The sequence below is a fragment of the Penaeus japonicus genome, unplaced genomic scaffold (genome assembly GCF_977035675.1).
Source record: "Penaeus japonicus unplaced genomic scaffold, GWHDUDI00000001_assembly GWHDUDI00000003, whole genome shotgun sequence".
Lineage (NCBI taxonomy): Eukaryota > Metazoa > Arthropoda > Malacostraca > Decapoda > Penaeidae > Penaeus > Penaeus japonicus.
In genome coordinates this window covers 1,561,580-1,571,579 of record NW_028234405.1, presented here as the reverse complement: position 1 = coordinate 1,571,579, position 10,000 = coordinate 1,561,580, and the positions used below count along the sequence as shown (strand labels likewise).

The 10,000-nt window shown below is 44.4% G+C and overlaps 1 protein-coding gene across 2 annotated transcripts in view; it reads right to left on the bottom strand.

The window, feature by feature from the left end:
• Window positions 1-10,000, bottom strand: part of Ptr (patched domain-containing protein) — a 149,512-nt gene that overhangs the window by 110,598 nt on the left and 28,914 nt on the right. For both annotated transcript variants that reach the window (XR_015192520.1, XM_043005189.2), the window contains exon 2: window positions 9,121-9,189. The gene's annotated coding sequence lies outside the window, so the exon portion shown is untranslated. The remainder of the gene's footprint in view (window positions 1-9,120; window positions 9,190-10,000) is intronic.

Genomic DNA, 10,000 nt, shown 5'->3' with positions numbered 1-10,000 from the left:
CTCTCTCTTTCCATCTTACTATCTCTTTTTTTCTTTCTTTCCTTCTTTCTATCGCTCTCTCTCTCTAGCTCTCGCTCTCTCGCTTTCGCTCTCGCTATCTCTTTCTTTCTTTCTTTCTTTCTATCGCTCTCTTTCCCTCTCACTATCTCTTTCTTTCTTTCTTTCTGTCGCTCTCTCTCTCTCTCTTTCGTTCTCACTATATCTTTCTTTCTTTCTTTCTTTCTGTCGGTCTTTCTCTCTCTTTCGCTCTCGCTTTCTTTCTTTCTCTATCTCTAGATGGAGGAAGAGGGGTCTCTCTCTCTCTCTTTCTCTCTCTCTCTCTCTCTCTCTCTCTCTCTCTCTCACTATCTCTTTCTTTCTTTCTATCGTTCTCTCTCTTTCTCTATCTCTAGATGGAGGAAGAGGGGTCTCTCTCTCTCTCTCTCTCCCCACCCCTTTCCATTTCCTTAATAACCACACACGCAAACATATTAAAAAAGTAAGAGAACATCTCTTTTCCGACTCCAATCTTAAATACATTTTGAAAAGTCGTCCGGGGAATCAATGACTCCCATGAGCTCCTGTGCATGAAATGTGAGAACTTATGTATGACAGCTAGTGCATGAGAGCTTTCCAGTCGAGTTCGCGTGTCTTGTTCCTGACAGTCGCCCTTCCACGTCTTGTGATACTTTCCATTATATATTCATGTATCATCATCATCATTGAGTCAATCCGTGTGAGTGATTTGCGTCTTTGTAGTTTCGGGTCGTAGGCCTACGTGATTGGTTGTTTATTCATCAGATGATCGATTTATCCAGATGTAATATTTGCGCATGAGTTACTTTGATTGTGGAGTGATGGAATTAGCTATAGGGATACGGATACATGTATATGTATGATTATAATAGCATGTAAATATTTTTTTCCCAGAATGAATGTATCTAATTACAATATAACATTTAAATAAACAAATGTCCAACACTCCAACCGACCTAAAGGTTAAAAAAAAATCTAAATCTAAAAGTCTAAATTCGCATTCAAAAAATCAGGTCTTGTCCGCGTTTATTATTCTTCTATTAACATCTAATCCGTGATGAAACATTTCCACTTACCGCTCCACGACCTTTTCCAGTGTCTGAATCATGTTTGCGTTTTTATTCTAAATACAAGTCATCACCTCATCGGGGGAAGAGAAAAAAAAAAACTTGATAAAACTGGTTATAGGATATATATTCGTGGCTCCTTTTCCTCATCAGGATTGGATCGGGAGTAAATTAAATCAATGGACGTAGAGTATGTGAGAAAGTGTATCGTGGATGTGGTATTTTTAGTCGCCAATTCAGACAGGATCATCCACCCTTTCTCAAAACAGCTGATATATTGCAAGTTATAATTTTTAGTCGCCGATTCAGACAGGATCATCCACCCTTTCTCAAAACAGCTGACATGTTGCAAGTTATAATCACGAGCATGCAAAGAGCACCCAACGCAAAATAGCAGACGCCATGAGCCACGTTCTCCGAGACAGGTGACGAAGAAGTGATTAAGATCCAGACGGATCAACTAGCAGTCATATTTTGATTGCAACAACGGCTTGCGGTCGCATCAATGTACCGTCTGCTGTCACTGGGCTGAACCGCGAGGCCTTCCAACCAAGGCTTCGACCCCCCCCCCCCCCCCCGCCGGGTCACACGTACGAACGAAAGCATGTGAGATGTGATAAGAAAGAAAAGAAAAGAAAAGAAAGAAAGAAAGAAAAAATCTTGTGAAATACAGTGACAGAATTTAAATAAATGTATATATATACGTATTTTTTTTTCTTCCCTTTGAGGATGTTAGATAAAAATCGCATTAGATAGTTTACTCTGAAGTGCAACGTTACTCAGCACTAAAACAACAAAGGCATTGTTGGAGTTCCAAAAGACACACAAGACCAACAAGAAAGACGAGATATAGACAGACAGCTGGAAAATATCGGTAAATAAAACATAACGTTCAGTACGTGGGGGTCGTGAGCAGTGTTGCCATCCCCTTGAGAACAAGAAAAACCGAGGCTATTTCATACGATCGCAAACACTCTATAGCATCCTAGTATAAAAACACACGACTAGCGAGGGATGCTTGTACTCGTACGAAACTACAGGAAAGATAAGAAAAAAAAAGGCTACTGCATGTAAGATCTTAGAATGATTAGATCCTTTTTTTTCTCTCTCTCTCTCTCGAAGGACAGCGAGTCTCGTTACTGCTGAGTCATTCTTGCTTTATCTTATTGTATTTTCGTGCTTGCATTTTAAGTTTAATGATACATAACGAGGTCAAGTGTGTGAGATGAATAGGAAGATAGATGGAAAGATAGAGAAGAAGGGGGAGGGGGGGGGAAGGAGATAAAGATGGAGAGTGTAAGGAGACGGAAAGATGAATGAAAAAGAGGGAACGATGAGGGACAGCGAGGCAGAGAGAGAGAGAGAGAGAGAGAGAGAGAGAGAGAGAGAGAGAGAGAGAGAGAGAGAGAGAGAGAGAGAGAGAGAGAGAGAGAGAGAGAAAAGAGAAAGAGAGAGAGAAGAAAAAGAGAAGAGAAAGAAAAGAGAGAAGAGTAAGAAAAAGAGAAAGAGCAAAACGGAGAAAAAGAGAAGAGAAAGAGAGAAAGCACACAAAACAGACAGATCATAACGACATCGAAGGAGAGTAAAAAAAAAAAAAAAAAAAAAAAAGGCGAGAGTCGACTGCATGATGGCGTCCACCAACAGCCAGACTTTCTATTTACGAATCGCCATCGCAGAGACGAACGCCGATAAAACGAACGCTACGAAACTCCCTCGCAGCACACGTAGTCGTCGTCGTAGTCGTCGTCGGATTCGTAGTCATAGTCGTCGTCGGATTCGTCGAAAGTGCTTCAGAGAAATTTGCATGAAGCGCAGAGAAACCAGCCCCCCGGGAGCCCTTAGCCGTTGATGAATGCATTGCAAAGCCCAATCGCCAAACTAATAACCCACGAATACCTCGGCGGAATTTCAAGCAGGAGGAGTCCTTTGCAACAAACAATTTCAAGCAGGAGGAGTCCTATTTTGCAACAATTTCAAGCAGGAGTCCTATTTTGCAACAATTTCAAGCAGGAGGAGTCCTTTTTTGCAACAATTTCAAGCAGGAGGAGTCCTTTGCAACAAACAATTTCAAGCAGGAGGAGTCCTTTGCAACAATTTCAAGCAGGAGGAGTCCTTTGCAACAATTTCAAGCAGGAGGAGTCCTTTGCAACAAACAATTTCAAGCAGGAGGAGTCCTTTGCAACAAACAATTTCAAGCAGGAGGAGTCCTTTGCAACAATTTCAAGCAGGAGGAATTCTTTTTTGCAACAATTTCAAGCAGGAGGAGTCCTTTGCAACAAACAATTTCAAGCAGGAGGAGTCCTTTGCAACAATTTCAAGCAGGAGGAATTCTTTTTTGCAACAATTTCAAGCAGGAGGAGTCCTTTGCAACAAACAATTTCAAGCAGGAGGAGTCCTTTGCAACAATTTCAAGCAGGAGGAATTTTTTTTTGCAACAATTTCAAGCAGGAGGAGTCCTTTGCAACAAACAATTTCAAGCAGGAGGAGTCCTTTGCAACAATTTCAAGCATGAGGAGTCCTTTGCAACAAACAATTTCAAGCAGGAGGAGTCCTTTGCAACTTGGGGGGATCCCCGGCGTCTCTGTTGCAGTTCTCTTCTTCTTTCCGGTTGCAAACAGACGGAAAGTCGTCGCATCCGTTGGCTAATTTTGACGGGGGGATTGATTACTTATTGCCTTCTCTTTTAAAAGAAAGAAAGAACGGAAAGAAAGAAAGGGTAAGGAAGGAAGGAAGAAATAAAGAAAAAAAGGTGGGTCTGTTCTTGAATTCCTTTCCTCCTTTTCCCCCGTGTCACTTTCTCTCCTTCCTCTTCCTCCTCGCTTGTCTTTTGTTCCTTTCGTTCCCTGTAAAAAAGGGGGGGGGGGGAATCTTTCCTCACGCACGTGCACTCTCTCTCTCTCTCTCTCTCTCTCTCTCTCCCTCTCTCTAGCTATCTTCCATTCCCTATTTCTCCCCATCGCTTTATCCTCCCTCTTCCTTCTTCGTCTTTATCCAGCTCCCCTCTTCTCACCCCCACCTACCCCCTCCACACCTCCAACGACCACCATTTAACCTCCCCCCCCCTCCTCCTCCTCTTCCTCCTCTTCATTTCCGCCTTTTCCTATCTCCTATTCAGTCAACCCCCAAGACCCTCCCCTTATCCCTCCTTTTACTATCTACCCCCCACCCACCCCCTTACTCCCTATTCACCCCCACCCACCCACCCTACTCCCTCTTCACCCCCACCCACCCACCCACCCTACTCCCTCTTCACCCACCCCCACCCCCATACTCCCTCTTCAGCCCCAGACCACCCCTTATCCCCCTACTCCCTATTCACCCCCCACCCCCATCCCCCTACTCCCTCTTCACCCCCATCCACCCACCCACCCTACTCCCTCTTCACCCCCACCCCCCCTACTCCCTCTTCACCCACTCCCACCCACCCTACTCCCTCTTCACCCCCACCCCCACCCCCCTACTCCCTCTTCACCCCCCCACCCCACCCCCACCCACCCTACTCCCTCTTCACCTACAGCGACCACAGTAGAGGACCCGAGAGCAGCTTGTACCCGGCCTTTAGCAGGTGAGTGCGCTCCGACCCAGTAACCTCTATCCAAGGTACGCTCGTTGCCCCCCCCCCTCCCCCCTCCCATCCCTCCTCCTTCCTCCATCCCTCTGCCTCCCTCCATCCCCCTCCTCCCTCCTCCCCCCTCTCACCCCTCTGCCTCCCCTTTCTAACTCCCCTCTTCCTCTTTTGCGTTCGGCTCTCCCCCCTCCCTCTCCCCCTTCTCTCATTCTGGTTTTCTTCTTCTTCTTCTTTTTCGGTTTTCCTCTCTCTTTGCTTCTTCTCTTGATTATCGTCCGGCCGCTCCCTACTTTCTTTTCGTCTTCTCCCCTTTCCCTTTCTCCTCCCTCCCCCTCCTTTTCTTCTTCTCACTTCTCCCCTTTCCCTACCCATTTTCTTCCTATTCTCCCTCTCCCCCCCCCCTTTTCTTCTTCTCACTATCCCTACCCCTTTCCCTACCTATTTTCTTCCTATTCTCCCTCTCTCCCCTTCTCCTTCAACCTACCCTTCCCCCATCTCTTCCTCCTCACTTTCTTCCACCCTTTCCAGTTCTCTCCTCTTCCTCTTTTCATTCCCGTTCTTTTACTGTTTTTTTCCCATATCTGTATTTACATCTATATCTATTCATTTACTGATCTATCTGTTGTCTGTGTAATCAGTCAACATTTGCATTTACATTTAAATTCACATTTGTTATCACATTCTTACATCGATAGAAACATAAGCAGTAATAATAGTAATTAAATAATGATAATAATAATAATCACTATTAAGCATACTAATGGCTAATAAAAATGATATCAACGATCAATAAGATCATGATTATTCATTATTAATTTTCATAATGTTTATGATTATTATCATTCGTACATTTCCTTTCGTGTGACGTCATTCGATCGCCGACGAAATATATATATTTTTTTAATGGATATTGTCACTAACGTATTTCCCTTCGTGTGTGTGTGTGTGTGTGTGTGTGTGTGTGTGTGTGTGTGTGTGTGTGTGTGTGTGTGTGTGTGTGTGTGTGTGTGTGTGTTTGTGTGTGTGTGTGTTCGTGCATTATCAACGAGGCTCTGATTTTACTATTTATTCATTCTCATTCTTGCATCCACCCTTTTCTGCAAACCTCCTGTCGAAAGTCCACGACTATATTGAGACTTCAAAAAGGCATATGTTTGAGTTAGAAAATAAAAACAAACGCATATGAAAGTAATAACAGGATTACCTATTTCCACCCACGTATTAATGAGTAGAGTAAACTCTGATGTTGCAATCCCCGTTACTTAATTAAAAACTCACACAAGACAGTCATGCAATTTACGAGTCACATTAGCAAGTACCGCTAAAAATCCCGCCCTCCCTTTGGTAAATGTGCCTCCCACCTATGCACATTTCGGGCGGTGCAATAGAGAGAGGACACCCCTCGCAATAATATGCAACACAAATAAACTTTAGTCAGCGTTAAGAATCATCGTCAAATGGCAACTGCAACGCGCGAGAGAAAGGATGCGTCCACAGAAAACGTGTCTTGTCTCCAAAACAGGGAGGGTAAACTAAAGCAAATCTGAGTTGCGTGGCGGGCGTCCTTGGCAATCAAGAAAGAGTCGGGGTTTGCCGAGATGGAACGGGCTGGGCTGGGCTGTTCACAGGAGAGTATGCTGGGGGCATCGTCCTGCGTCACTGTATAGTATGGCCCTAACGGAGGGAGAAAGTATGCCACGCGATCTGCCTCAGAATGATGCTCCATGAATGGCAGGGGACAACGAGACAATGCTGGCGGTGTAGCTAGCAGCAAGAGAAAGATCAATCAGAAAATGATGGTAGGTGGCGACAGAAAACTTATATATATATATATATATATATATATATATATATATATATACACACACACACACACACACACACACACACACACACACACACACACATATATATATATATACACACACAGTAAATACACACAGTAAATACACATCAATATACACATACACACATACAAACACACACGTGTGCATCTGTACGTGTGTGTGAGCGCGCGCCCGGGTATGTACACACGAAGCAGCTGTTCAAACCGAAGTGGACGTAGATGTAGCAACGTAAAACACCGTCTCACTCGTACACGCGACTCCGTGCAACCCGCCTTACATCATCGGCGAGTCTCGATGATAACGTCTTGTGGGATAATAATAATAATAATTTGTACCTAAAAGTGAAATTAGCTGGAGTGCGGCAATTAAAAAGGAGGTCAGCCCACAGCCCAGCGACCGACCGAGGAAGGCACTCATCGTACGAACGGACGCTTTCGGAAGGACCGGAGAAAGAAGGAACGAAGGAGGAGAGGCGAGGAGAAGGAAGAAGAGCGAAAGAGAAGCTTGGGCGAGAGGGGGGGAGAGGGCGGGGGGGTCCGACGGTCCGTGTGCAGACCCGCCGGTGGGTACAGCGCGTCGCATATGATCATCTGGCCACGTTCACCTAGTCACAACGCTACAGCAGTACCTTCACCTAGTCATACCTGAGTGACCCCCTCCCCCTTCCTCCTCCCCCTCCCCCCCTTCTCCCACTCACCTACCTGCTCTCCATCCCTCCCCTCCCTGACTCCCTCCAGCCCCCTCCCCCCTCTATCTATCTCCATGGCCTGTAAACACGCCGCTAATCAAACCACGCGCTATTACAGGCTGTTACCCGGCGGGAATCCGATTCGATCACAGGCTTAGAAGCTATGGGACCAGAGATCGTCCTGTAATTCGTTATACTGCGTCGGCATAAGAGTTCCGTAAGATAAAAAAACCCTTCCGAGCAGGCCGCTTCGGTGGCAAGGTAGGCAGACAGCCACCGTCCGGGATTGGGGCTCGAAAACCCCTCGGTTACTAAATCCTAAATCTTGGTTACGAAACCAGGTTACGAAACACACTCCTCGAACTGAACTCACTCCTCGCGGCGTTAAAAAAAAAGAAAAAAAAAAAAAAAAAGAAGACTCTGCAGGTCAGAAGACTTTGCAGGTAGGTCAACTCAGCTCGACATCGGGAACCAAATAAACAACAAAACACTATGATCCTTCGCCGAGGGAGCAGGGTCGCAGGAGTCTGAAATAGTTTTCGAAGGGAAAGCTTGACCGGCGTCCAGCGAAGGCGTCCAGCGAAGGGCCGGCCAGAATAAACAATCTCTCTCATGCATGAGGGAAGCAGGTAATCATAAACCGATTTGGTAACCGAGGGGGCGTGGGGACGGGGGAGGCAGGGCAGGGGGTGGGGTAGAGAGAGAGGGGATGGGGGTGGGGAGGGATGGAGAAGCTGAATGGAAAGGGAGTCAGAGCTGGGAGATGGATGAAAGAGAGAGAGAGAGGAGGGGGGGAGGGAGGGAGAGAGTGAGAGAGAGAGAGAGAGAGAGAGAGAGAGAGAGAGAGAGAGAAAGAGAGAGAGAGAGAGAGAGAGAGAGAGAGAGAGAGAGAAAGAGAGAGAACAAATTATGGTTGAAACGAAGACGAAAAAATATCACCTGCCGAACACATAACACAGAACAACACCTAAAATGTCCTACTATAAGGCATTCTAATCTCCTTGCAACGCCTTTCAACAACAGGAACCAAGACAGTATCCACACGTTACTTTCACCCTCAAGACAAAACTCTCATAATAATAAAACTCTCCAATAAAAGGAAGAAAATAAAAATTAAAAAAAAATGTTTAAAACCAGTACATCTCCGTCTCCAATATCAGCTGATCGGTAAGTACAAGAGTGCCAAAGGAGAACCCAACTAGTCAGGGGGTTACGAAACCAAAGGACGCCTAAGGACTGACTTGCTAGGGCCACTGCCAACACTGGCGGTGAAGGAGTCAAGTGCACGTAGGATCTGGCACTCGTAAATGCTATCCACTCTAAGGTTTTCGAGTTCGCTCCAAATACAGGTCTCTGACCAGAAGAAATCTCTGATAAACAGGTGAGCCTACGTATAAATAGACTGACAAGCAGACATGCAAGTACATTAAGTATATTGTTAAGTATTAAAATATAGAGAGGTAGATCGATAGAGAGAGAGAGAGAGAGAGAGAGAGAGAGAGAGAGAGAGAGAGAGAGAGAGAGAGAGAGAGAGAGAGAGAGAGAGAGAGAGAGAGAGAGAGAGAGAGAGAGAGAGAGAAGAGAGAGAGAAGAGAGAGAGAAGAAAAAGAAGAGAGAGAGAAGAAGAGAGAGAGAAGAGAGAGAGAGAGGAGAAGAAGAGAAGGAGAGGAAGAAGAGAGAGAGAGAGAGAGAGAGAGAGAGAGAGAGAGAGAGAGAGAGAGAGAGAGAGAGAGAGAGAAGAGAGAGAGAGAGAGAGAGAGAGAGACAGAAGAGAGAGAGAGAGAGAGAGAGAGAGAGAGAGAGAGAGAGAGAGAGAGAGAGAGAGAGAGAGAGAGAGAGAGAGAGAGAGAGAGAGGGGGGGGGAAGAAGAAGACAGTCAGACAGACAGAGAGAGAGTGAGAGAGAGAGAGAGGTGAAAGGGAACACATAACTTACCGATAGACTTTAGCGTTGGGAAGCCGCCCTGGCTTGTACTCCCGGTCGACCAGAGAGGTAGGTGGAAATCTGGAAGGAAAAACGAAATACGAATTAGATATCTTTTCTTTGATAAAATTACAGTGCTGATTATGCATAAGGAAAAATGGGAAAGAAATAAGGAGGCGGGAGTAAACAAATTAAGGTGAAATTCTGGAAGGAATGACGAAATACGAATTAGATATCTTTTCTTTGATAAAAATGATAGTGCTGATTATGCATAAGGAAAATGGTAAAGAAATAAGGAGGCGGTAATAAACAAATTAAGGTGTATAAAAAAGTGTGCATGATGGTAATCAATATTTGCCTCTTTGTTGTTTATCATCTTTCAGCGTAATTCATGCGAGACACATAGGCATTATTCTTTCTATATATTGTCATGATATTTACTCGTCTCCCTTACAGTATCCCTTGTCATTCCTTATATACATATTCCACTTAAATAGACAAACCAAAGGTGATATTGAGTCTTACTGAAACAAGAGACAAACACTAAGACAACCGTTTAAACACAACACAAGCCTTAATTTCTTACTCTCTCTCTCTCTCTCTCTCTCTCTCTCTCTCTCTCTCTCTCTCTCTCTCTCTATATATATATATATATATGTATATATATATATATATATATATATATATATATATATATATATATATATATATATATATATATATATATATTAAAGAACAATGATAAGCGTATTAAAAGAAAACAAAATAAATTACATACAGGTAAAGTAACATATACAAGCCAATGTAAGGAGTATGACAATGTAAGGAGTAAGAAGAGTTGGTTGCTATTTAATAAAGTCAGCATATTAAGTTGATAGACCTTTCAATACCC